Below are 10936 nucleotides of genomic sequence, written 5' to 3' on the forward strand. Positions count from 1 at the left end.
AGACTGAAGGATCTGGTTTTATCATTTCAAGAGTACAGAATTTTTTCATCAATTATTGCTTGCACGTCGCATGTAGTGGCATAGGAGATTATGTTGCTTATCCTAGAGGCGTGCGAGGAGGGAATGAAATTTTCAATCCTGATGGCCGACATTCATCCTGTGTTATTCAGTGTTTGGCGGCTTTCAGACTTCATGCTCGAGGTGTACCTTGGAAAAGAATTCCAAAAATATTACGGAGACGGCATGGCGGAGAGAAATACGTCACGCGCGGAAAAGTAGACAGTCCAGTGACTTGGGAGAACTTGAGTCAGTTAGAAAGGTTAAATCGCCTGTCTCTGGACGTTTATACACTGACAAAAAGCGGTGAGATATACTATTTAACATTATCAAGAAAAGGCTCGCGGAAGTATAAAACTGTAGTCTCACTCCTTTTACTAGGTGGAAAACATATGACGCTCATTAAAGACGTGGAGAAGCTGCACCGGAAATTGACGAGAAGCAGCCCCACCCCAGAGGGTCATCAGTTTTGCAAAGTATGTTTCAGCTCAGTTCCCAAGTCTGTCAGTTTGAGCGATCACGAGTGTCACTGCGACTTCACTCAAACTCTTCTCTTTCCAGGTGACGGTGAAAAAGTAAAATTTAAAAATTTTGCCTACACCTATCAGCCTGCATACTTAGCATTTTTTGATTTTGAAACTATGATAAAACCTAAGGAGAATAGGAGTGTGATAGCTGAACATGACCCAATTGGATACTCGTATCTCATCATCAATAGGCATGGAGATGTCGTGGAAAAGAGAAGTTATTTCGGTGAAGATCCCGTGAATAATTTCATTGATAGCCTATCCAATGCTTGGGGAATCATCAAGGAAAGTGTAGTTAGCTATCCAATTAGCATGTCTGCGGAGGATGAAGCCCACTTCAAACGTCAGCGTCACTGCGAGCTCTGCCATCAACCCTTTAATGTGAAAACCCCACCTCATAAACATCACGACCACTCATTACCACAAAATAATTACAAGGGGGCTTTGTGCGCGCGATGCAACCTCCAGTGTCGTGACATGAGGAAATATCTCATCACTCTGGCACATAATATGAGCTTTGACGTCTCCTTAATCATAAAAGACCTTCACTTGCCAGAGTCGCACGTGGACATCCTTGCCAAGTCAGAATCGCATTTATTGAAAGTAAGGATTAAGGAATTGCAGTTTCAGGACACGCTTTCCATTATGAATGCTGGTCTCGGTCATCTCGCTCAGAGTCACGTGCAGGCGGGCTATAGCACGCGTTACGCCCAGGAAATGGTGAATTACCTCCCCGAGGATGTAAGGCGTGTAATTTGCACTCAAAAACAGTTTCTTTGTTATGAGTACATCACCGACCTTGGCCGCTTAGAAGATCGACAATTGCCACCTCGTGAGGCATTTTATGACACGCTCAAGGGGAAGGCTCTGCCACCTGGAGAATATGAACACGCTCAAAGCGTGTGGAGTATGACATCCTGCCGCACTTTAGGAGATTACATAAGACTGTATTGTGAGATTGATGTGGGATTATTAGCCGACACATATCTCAAATATAGATCATACCTGCATGAATTTTATGGGCTGGACGTGTCACATTACGTGTCACTGTCTTCTTATGCTTATGACGCTTTTTTAAAGTCGACAGGCGTTCAACTTGATCCACCTTACGACCCTAACATGTATCACCTGATCAAAAGAAATGTACGAGGAGGCTTTGTAACTTGCGTCAGGCCACACCTGCAGTCAAACCACGAACCCGACGGTGGACCCGGCACCTATGTGTTCTATCTGGACTATAATTCATTATATGCAAGCGTTATGTGTTCCCCCCTGCCTATGGGTGACATCAAAAAGCTTTCTCAGTCAGAGATGGATGATTTTTTTGAAGTTGGCATCCAGAATCATGCGACAGATGGCGACGTCGGTTACTGGCTGCATTTAGACAGCTGTGACGTTTCCCCCGACGTAGCTCGGATCACGGACGAGTTCCCTCTGTGCCTCGCACACATAACTATTACAGAAGATGACATCTCGCCGTACAGTAAAAGACTGTTAGAAGCTGAGGGTCGTAAGCTGGGGAGGAAAAATCGTAAACTCGTGGCCAGTCATAAGGGACTGAAAGATCATCTCATCAGTCTGGAATTGCTGCAACTTTTACTCTCACTTGGACTGGAAATACAATGTGTTCATGCTATATATAGGTTCAGACAGGCTCCATACCTGAAACCTTTCATAGAAAGGAACGTCGCTCAGCGTAAAAATGAGACGTGCGCCATTAAAAATCGCATTTGCAAACTGATGTCAAACGCAGTTTATGGTAGATCCATGTTATCTGAAGTGAAGTATGGCCTCCAGCAGAAATTAGTGACAAAAAGAAAGACTTTCCTGAAGTATGCAAGAAATCCATCCTTTAAAAGGGTCCACCAATTAGGCGAGGACCGAGTCATATGTGTCAACAGTAAGAATACGATTAAAATCAGGCAGCCAAATTACTTGGGATACCATATTTTAGAAGTGGCAAAGAAGTACATGTACAACTTTTGGTATCGTGTCATCAAAGCTAATTATGGGGAGAGAGCTAAATTAGCTTATGAAGATACTGACAGTTTCATTTTCAGTCTGCACATACCTACAAACTTAAATGATGAACTGAAACATGGACCCATGGCAAATTTTCTCGACACCAGTAACTTTGCTTCAGATCACCCGTGTTTTAATGGGGAGCGGAAGGGTCAACTAGGCTTGTTGAAATCTGAAACCGGATCCACGCTCATCAAAGAGGCGATTATATTAAAGCCAAAGATGTATTCGCTGCTGTTGGAAGATGACAAGCAAGTATCTCGAGGTAAAGGCATTCCAACTCACCTTCAGCAAAATATATTGCATCAGCAGTATAGGGAAACACTTAATAATGTCGCATGTGGGATGGTGGATTGCTATAATATCAGGAATGTGAAAGGACAAATTTGTACCACTCGTATGCGAAAGCGTACGTTGTCACATTTTGACGACAAGCGCTTTCACGTCGATGGCTATACCTCAAGGGCGTATTATCACCCCGACAATGATCCGCGGGAAAGAGATGTGGAGAATGAGATGGAAGAGGAGGTGGCGGTGGATGTGGGGGAGGTGGAGGTGGATGAGGAAGAGGAGGAGGAGGAGGAGGAGGAGGAGGAGGAGGAGGAAGAGGGGGAGGAAGAGGGGGAGGATGGGGTAATGAGTGGTCTGTGGCGTGATCGGGAGAGACTTTCCGCGGCATTATTCACATCATGATTAAGGGGTAGAGAAAGAGAGGACGCAGCTGCTAGCAGACGCCCTTCATGTAATGTAAAAAAACATTTGCTCTGACCACGTAGGCTAAGGAAGAGGGGGAGGTGGAGGATGAGTTGTGTCGTGATCGGGAGTGGCCTTCCATGACATTATTCACGTCATAATTAAGGGGTGGAGAGAGACCGCGGCCGCCAGCAGCTGCCATTCATGTAATGTAAGAACATTTGTTTTGAGTATGGAGTTAAGGAGAGGAATGAGGAGATTGTTCATGTACTGTAAGGACATTTGTACTGCCCACGTGGGATAAGGAGGATGAGGAGGAGGAGGTAATGTAAGAACATTTGTACTTAGGTTAAGGAGAGGGGGGAGGGGGGGGGAGGTTGAGGAAGAGGTGTGGGTCGGGGGAGATCCACGTCATAATTAGAAGGCAGGGATGAGGATGCAGCTGGGAGGTTAGTTATGCTGTTACCTACATGACCATGTAAATAAAGGTTAAGTAATAAATACTGTAAACATATCGTAGCGTCTTTTAGTAACCCTCTGAACTTAACATGGACAAGACATTTAGCGAAGAGATGCTGAATCTCTTCAGATATCCTGCACGCATAATTATTGCAGGTTATACAAATTCCGGCAAAACACACCTCTGCAATAAAATTATAGAGAAATATCAGCATGGATTTAACAGAATTATCATTTGTGGCGTCTCATCGCATTCGCTGCAGCAGAATTCCCCTTTTCAAGATAAGGTCGAAGTGCATGAGAAAATTATTGATCCCGTGATGGATGATAACAGTCCATACGCCGACCCGCAAACGCACACACTCCTGATATTAGATGACAATTTCCTCACGGCTGGCAATTCTCAAACGATAGCAGAGGCTTTCACCAAAGGGAGACATAAAAATTTGTCAGTTATAATGATAGCACAGAATGTCTTTTTCCCCGGAAAGTATGCTAGAACGATAACTTTAAATGCCTCACATTACATTCTTATGAAAAACAGAGATATATATCAAATTGAATGTCTGGGCAGGCAACTTTATGGAAGGGAGCGCGCCAAACACTTTGTGGAAATTTATAAAAATGTCGTGCTTAGACGAGATCACGGTTATTTGTTGTGTGATTTATCCCCGAACGCACCCGAAGAAATTCAACTGCGCACGAATATTGTGGATGAGCCACCCTGTGAGAAAGTCTATCTGCTATGAACGCCGTTTTGGACGAACTTTACCGGGATATGACGAATCCTGCGGCTTTAGGAGGTGTGCAAGCACTCTACAGAGAGGGGAAGAAAAGGGATAAGAATCTAACACTCCGCGATGTGAGGGCATTTCTGCAGGGCAACCGCACTTATACGCTTCACAAGCCGACACTGAAACGTTTTCCGCGACGAAAAATTCTCGCTCCTAAACCGTCCGTCATTTTAACTTGCGATTTGGCTGATTTTGCGAGGCTGCACAGACACAATGGCGGCGTCCGATACATCATGTTTTGCCTGGACGTTTTCAGCAGATACTTGAAAGTGGCAACGCTGACAAGTAAATCCGGACACAGTAGCCTGCAAGCGCTGAAAAAAGTTCTAGAGTCGGGGAGTTTTACAGGCGTGTCGCGTCTTTTTACCGATCAGGGATCCGAATTTTATAATCAAGCAGTGAAAAAATATCTAACTTTGAAAGGTATTACCTTGTATTCCAATTACTCGCGTGAAACAAAGGCGAGTTTGGCAGAAAGGGTCATCCGAACCATAAAGACAAAAATATATAAATATCTCACGCAGAACAACACACTGACGTATATTAACGTCTTGCCCACCCTAATAAATACGTACAATCACACCCCACACCGCGGTTTGGGCGGCAACCAAACGCCGGCTCAGGTTCACCGCCTCCGCGAGCTGTCACAAGTCAGGAAGCAATTTAAACGAATGTATTTAAATCGGCCAAGGGGAAAGAAAGTTGTCAGTCATAAATTAGACGTGGGAGACATTGTACGCTTGCAACGTGCTTCCCGAACGCAATTTAAATTCAATAAGGGTTATACCGTCAACAATACCGAGGAGCTTTTTAAGATAAGTCGTGTGGATTACTCACATAAAATCCCTATTTATTTCATAAGGGATTTGGCGGGGGAGGACGTGACCGGCGCTTTCTACAGGGAAGAATTAATCAAGTCCTCTCTTCCCTCACATTACCAGGTCGATATATTACGATCGAAGGTCGAGCGAGGTAAGAGAAAGTACTTCGTCCACTGGCGTGGGTACCCAGATAAATTTGACAGCTGGATAGATGCGGACGACTTAGTATAAGATATGGATGAGGAAAAACCATTGATATTGAAGTACAAGGATTTGGTTTTTCTCCTCTCGCACGTCACCCCTAAATTGCGGAAGCAGGTCTTGCAAAGTTTGAATAAGCGCGAAGTCAATTGCATCTCGGAAATATTCGCCAACTTTTTGAAGAGACGCCTGACGGACGACGATACCATCATTAACCGCCTGAAAAAATTCAAGAGTGATATTCGCACTGTAGCCTTGAAGAAGACGCCCGTGTACAAGAAGAAAGCGATTCTAATCTCCAAACGAGGTGGTAACATATTGGCCGCGTTACTCCCGATAGCCGTGTCGGCAATAACAAGTTTACTACAGAGATGAAAGAATATTGTTTAGTTCCCGTCTCAGTTGCCGAGAGGTGTAAGTTTAAACCGACCGACAGCGCAACTCAGCACCGATTCACGTCAAAACAAGTCAAGAAAAAAAAAAAAACTTCACTTCCGCTACCGGCCGCCGCCCTCCCCGACGCCGCCACCGTGACGCCACCACCACGCGCACCTGTCAATCCACCCTTGGATGATTTGATTCGAGTTGCCGTTCCTCCTTCCTTTAGAGAATATGGTTTATCTCTCTTGAAATTATTGGAGGGTAAACCTGGGATTTCATGGGATGAGCGCGGTAACTTACTTCCACCATTTTCTGGCATAAGCGTGTTTGATCTCATACGAGTACTCAGTCACGAAAAGGGGGCCGCGAAAAGACTTTCACCCGATAAGCGTCCATTATTATCACTGCTACTTCGCATGGCGCAACTCCCCGCGGATGCCATCAGAAATACGACTCAACGAAGTAAACTGATAGGTGGCGGGGTCGGTGACATCTGGGAAGCATATTAAATGAGAAAGCTCCCCATCTTACTCTGTAAACGAGTAAGTACATCAATAATACATGAGAGCACGTGTTAGGCGCGTCAGGGGTGCAGGCCCACGGATGGATAATTGATGAGGGTTATGGTCAAAAAAAGGTTCACCCCCCCTAACCCACATCCCCTAATAAATAATACGTTCCCCGCCCTCCATCCCTTCCCACCAACAAAGGAAAAAAAAAATAACACCTGCGTCAATTTGAATGAATAAATTCTACTACGCAGAAGGTGTAATATCGACCAATACGTGCGAATAAAGGTCTGCGATGTCACATTTCCCCCTCACTCCCTTCACAGAGGGTTCAACGTGTGGATCAGCCCTCCAATTACTCGTCAAGATGAAGGTGGTCGAGGGCAAGCTGACCGATGGCATCTTCCGCGACCGCCGCTGTTATATCATTTATTCAGTAAATGCCGTCTCCACCGAACCGAGTGGGATTGCGCGGGATCTCAAAACGATTTACCCATACGAGAATACACATGCAGCTAGAAAGAGACTCTACTCGCTTCATCGGGCCACGGCAGACACGAGAGATGACCCAGGACGTATCATTATCCACGCGCCTCCCACAGGAAGCGTAAATCTCCCTCACCTGGTGGCCTGCGTGACTCAGTATGGTTGGGGCGAGGCCGTCGAGGGAAACGAGAAGGCGCGACAGGCAATCGCGACGTCGAAGGATTTGCCTTACGTGGAAGGACTCAAGATGGATACAAGCGTGAATCGACGTCAACACTTCCAGAATTGCCTGAAAAAGATTGCCCTGCTAGCCATGGCGAACGCTGAAGTAGAGCAAATTATTATCCCGGAAGGACTGGGATGTAGAGGTCGCTGCCAGGATGAGTGGAAGAATAATTACCTGCCTATGGTGGAAGGGCTGGCGCAGCGACTTCAACCTTTTGGAGTTGAAACTATTCTGGTGAGGAAGTCTGAATAACTATATCATGTAAATTTTAAAATAAAGTTGATGTGTGTTTGACAAATCGAGTATAAATGTATTCCTTAATTGGGGTGACCGTTATTATTTATTTTGATCATGGCGGGAGCAGCATATCAGACAGAAATAAATAGCTGGTGATTATGCTCGACGTCTTATTCATGACGTGACAACCATCATGACGAGAGCGTTCACACCTCCCACTCGAGCGGAATACGACTTGCTTTTTACGCAAAGCAAAGGTGGAGGTTTAGACGACATCCGGGTTTTTATTCCACCCCATTCAAGAAGAGGTGGCGGTCTATTTTCCGTTTTGAGTGGCTTTGCTAAAAGAGCAATTCCCTTTCTTATGCGCACTGTAGCACCCGAAGCGCTCCAAATGGGAAAAGGTTTATTAACAGATGTTTTAGAAGGGAAGCGACTTCGCGAATCATTAAGAAATAGAGGTGTTGCAGCCGTGAAGGGTGTGGGGGAAAGGATAGTTCGAGGCGGACGAGTAATGAAAAAGAGGAAAGTTGGAGTCGGAAAAAAAAAAAAAAAGAGAAAACCACCAACCAGGCAACTGAAAAGAAAGACTTGCTATAAAGCAGATATCTTCAATATTTAGCTTAGTCGCAAAGATGACTCATTACGGTCCGGATGTGCAGGGTGGAGCGACCTCCACCCCCCTGAGCAATTATCTGACGGCCGTGAGTGAGAACTTTCCGCGGGTGAATCGCTTGCATACCATCGAATCGTCAGTCGCTGCGAGGGGAAAGTTGGACGTATTACCCGTTAATTTAGATGCAAATGCTAATAATCATGCGGGGATCAACGATCCTTACATTGAATTTAGACTGCCTGGTATTCCAGGGCAATTTTTGGATCTATCAACGCTGTCTCTAGAATTGCGAGTTAGCGCGACGAAGGCAGACGGCGCGCCACTAGACGATGGCGATCACGTCGTTTTTAGTAATGGTTTGAATAATACGATGTTTAAGTCATGCGCTTGTTATTTTAACGAACAGCTTGTGGAGTCATCCTCTTTGTTCAACTATCACGCCTTCATTAAAATGATTACAACAATCCCTCAGGATAAAATTGACTCTATCGGTCGCGTCGCCTTCTACCACCGCGATTATGATGGATCAAAAGGCATAATCAATAAATTTGATGAAGACTATTTCACGGGAGGGAATAAAGACGAGAAACAAATGATGAAAGATTGTAAAACGCACGGCATTTCGATGACTGCGCCTTTGTTTTCGGATATATCAAGTCTGGACGCTTATCTGCTTGACTCTGTTGATGTGAGAATTCGATTAGAATTGGCTAACAAAACATGGATTCTTAATTCACACCAAGATGCCAGCAGTTTCAAATTTAAGCTCGAGATGGCTAAGTTATGGGTTGACCGCGTCACGCCACATCCGCCCGCCTTAGAATCGTTAAATAACTCCTTGACTCGAAATCCAATGCAATACACTTTTAATAGAACGCTCAATAAAACGTATGTGTTAGCCGCCAATCAAACGTCTTTGATTGCCGAATTACCTTTCGCGCAAATCATACCTCAAAATTTGACCATGGCAATAGTTGATATGGACAGCTTACAAGGCGTAATTGATAAGAATGGTTTATATTTTCAACACGCCGATCTGTCACATGTACGAGTACATATCACCGTGAACGGGGCGACCATTTATAACGTTCGCAGCTCTTTCCCGCATCACGCGTCAAAATTGTTTTACACGACCCTTGAGTCACTAGGATTGGACACGCGTAATTCCCTAACATTTGATGCATTCAATAAAGGTCGGACAGTATGTTTCTTTAACTTTGTGACGGAGGACGTGCACAATGCCATCCCTCTGGATAAATCAGGAAATCTAAGAATTAATCTGTCGTTTGCCAAGGGACGTAATCACAACCGCGTCATAATGTTTTTCGCCGACACTACTGGCGTCATAGAAATTGATCATTATCGTCACGTTCGCTGCATTGTCCGCGCATAAGCCGTCATGAATGCACGTGAAATACAGGCCGGTCTAGCAGGCATCTTGGGCGATCGAGTTTATTTTTTAGGCTGTCACGATCATCGCCATGTGACAGATCTGATAAATCTTGCCAGAAAACAGGTGAAGCCATGCGTTTTCATTCTAAATACATTGAGTGACTCAAAGACCATGGGCCACTGGATTACTGTTTATCTTAATTTTCAAAGTCAGACCATAGGCTATTACGATAGCTATAACTTGCATCCCAAATACAATTCCGCTGTCTTACATCATTTTATGCAAACTTGTCCACATATGAAAATTAGCACATTAAATTATCGACTTCAGGGGTTGAATTCCCTCGTGTGTGGCATTTATTGCATGTTCTTTTGCCTTCTACTGAGTTGGCATACATTAAAACGTGCAATGTGCATTATTCACGCCACCTTCAAAAAGCATCAATATCTATATAATGACAAAAAAATTACTCGTATGGCATACGTAATATTTCGTAATATGCCGCATTGCATGCCTACGTTTTGCCCAGCCGGCAGCCGGGCGAGATGTCGTAACATCTGTAAAGCGGTAATAAGGTAGATTGGGGGGTGGGGTGGGGGTGGGAAAGGGGGTCAATACGGGGTAATTGCTGACGGATAAGCGTCACTTCGCCATCACCTCTCAACCCAGTCGGACGTCGAAGCCTCATCTCCAAGAATGGAGCAAGCTAACAAACGTTTCATCTTGAGAACTGCGGGTGAGTACGCCATTACCTTGCACGGCATCTGACATCTTCACCATTGTAAATTACATTAACGTTCTTTGCCAATGAATAAGAAGAGGGAGAGTGGGAGGGGAAATAAAAACTTTTCCATTGTTCTCATCGTTTTTTTTTTTTTTTTTTTTTTTTTTTGTCTGTTACAGAACGCATCTCTTTCCGCTTTGATATCTATCTGGGCGATGCTGGGGGTAAGCGAAGCCGTGCTGACCATGAGGATGTCAATGTGGAGAAAATGTCAGAACCTGCAAAGAAGAAATTGATCTTTAGTGATGACGACATGTCGCCACTGCCGGCCAGCCCACCTCCTGACGCTCCATCAGGACAGGAGTCGCAACAGCAGCAGCCGACATCACAGTCGATTCCGCCACCTCAGGAGTCGCTGATGCCACCTCCGACCGAAGCACAGCCGCAACGGTCAGATGAGTCGACAGTAGGCGGCAAAGAGGGTCAGGAGGTGAAGAAGAAGTCGCAGGAAAACAGAAAAAAAAAGAATATTCCCCCTAACACGCCAGAGGACGACAGCACACCAAAACTCCCCGTTGCTCCAGCCGCCCCTCGTAAGAAGCTGGTTCCTAGAGTTATTAAAACTACGCCCGTCATTGACAGCGATGACGATGATCTCTTCGCCTTCAATTCGCAAATGTTTTGAATGAAAGAGATGTATTTGCCCTAATAAGCAATGAGCTGTATTTGTCCTAATAAAAATAAAATGTTCCATCGACTCTGCATAACCTTTCTAATAATAATAATAATA

This window comes from Scylla paramamosain, chromosome 4, assembly GCF_035594125.1.
Source record: "Scylla paramamosain isolate STU-SP2022 chromosome 4, ASM3559412v1, whole genome shotgun sequence".
NCBI classification, from domain to species: Eukaryota; Metazoa; Arthropoda; class Malacostraca; order Decapoda; family Portunidae; genus Scylla; species Scylla paramamosain.